The following is a 1,892-nucleotide window of genomic DNA, read 5'->3' as shown; positions in this document are numbered from 1 at the left end:
GGGGCGCGGCGCAGGGCGGGGCGCACGGGTTCTGGCTCGGTGCGCTCAGCCCGAGGGACAACCCGGCCTGCTTGCCCGAATCCTCTGCTCCCTTCTTCCTCACACGGCTGGGCGCCAGCAGCCTGGCTCACTCACTGTTCCTAAATTCTGTGATCCCACGCCACCTCCAGGACTCTCCCTGTCTTCTCAGGGACTGTGGAGAGGCAGGTTACAAAAGGCGGGGTGAAGCCTCTTGCTGTGGCTGTTTTTACACTGGAACCCTCCCAGCGGCCCTTTATTTTTTATTTCTGATTTCCAGTTTGGCGTCTTCCTTTCCTACTTTTCTCCTTTTCTTTTAAAGCAGAGTTGAAATTTGTTATATTTTAAGATAGATTTTTAAACACTAGGGTTAAGGGGGTGGAGTGGTCTTAGTCAGAAAGACACGCCCATCTCGAAGGAGAATTGTTCCCATCCCTTACCTGGTTTCACTCCTTGAGCAAATGCTCAGTTCAATCTTGGTGCATCAAATAAATTTCTACGCCAGACAGAAATCATGGGTGACTCTTCTGGCCCATCCTTGGAATGAACCTAGGCTCCATCCAGGACCCTTTCTCGGAGGCAATGAAATGATTTTTTTTCCCTAAAATAATCTCATTTCTAAAACTTGCAAAAATTTCCATTCTCATCAGCTTCCTCATCTGCAGGTCCAAGACATATTTTCCTTTCTTCCCCCATTGGTCATATGATGCTCATTTGATATGTCTCTTTATTTGATTGGCATGAATGGAAAAATTGAACTTTTTGGCTAGATTCATTCCTGCTTTCATGGCTTATAACGTCTTGGCTTGGAGAGCAGTGGCTGAGGATCTCCTGCTCTTGGGATCTATGCTGTAGTATTCACCATGCTTAAATGAATTCATTTGTTTCCAGCACTGCGTGAACCTGCTCTCAGCACCCAGTTCTTCATTATTCTCCACTCCAGGGTTCCGTTCACTTACTTCCTTTCCTTTCACTTGTCTCCTGTTAGTGCCTTACTTATATTGATGCAGAGCCTGTTTTCAGAGTCATGAGCCTCTAACTTGTTACCTGGAAATCGTTGAAAAACATTGCTGAATTTAATCTGCAAAAATCCTCTCAAATTGCCTGTATTGAACCCTAATTATATATTCTTAGTCTCATATTGGGTATAATTGCTGATTTTAATAAGCAATGTCTAGACTAAGAAAATAGCGCTAATATGTGGTAAACACTTGGTCACTTTTCTTTTACAAAACAAGACAAAAAGTGTAGCTGTCAATTAGAATCCCTCTCCTGTGTCATTAAAGTCAGCTCCTTTCTACCTGTGGCATGCATTGACAGTGGTGTAAAAATCTCAGGCTGGTACCAACAAACAGCAAGGCAGAACTTAAAAAAGCATCTCTGTTCTGAAAAATAAAGTGAAACTGGAAATAAATATTTTTCTTTTAAAAGTGTTTTCTTTGTATTCATAGTTTCATCTTACTTATTGCTATAAACTAAGGTATCCTTCCCAAATTCCTATGTTAAAACCTGAACCCCCAATGTGATGCTGGTAAGAAGTCCGGCTTGGGGAAGCAATTAGGTAACAAAAGGTTCTCTCCAGTTAAGGACCGATGCCTTTCTAAACGATCTGGCTTCTTTTCCTCCTCTTTTCTTAAGAGAGGACACAACAATGTGCTTTTCCGAATCCCAGAAATCAGAGCCCCATGAGATACAATGCATCTAAGTGCCTTGCCCCCCCCCAACGCTGGCCTTCACACTAAGCTGCAAATGTCCAGATTTTATAGCCATAGTCTTTTGTAACAGTTACCTGCTATGCCAGTGGGATCTCACAAACCTTTGCTGATTTTAAAAACTACTCTTTTGATTTATACATTTTTTTTGTTGTTTTTTTG

Source organism: Chionomys nivalis, chromosome 18 (assembly GCF_950005125.1).
Source record: "Chionomys nivalis chromosome 18, mChiNiv1.1, whole genome shotgun sequence".
Classification (NCBI taxonomy): Eukaryota; Metazoa; Chordata; class Mammalia; order Rodentia; family Cricetidae; genus Chionomys; species Chionomys nivalis.
The sequence above is the reverse complement of the archived record's forward strand: the minus strand, read 5'-3'. Positions refer to the sequence as shown.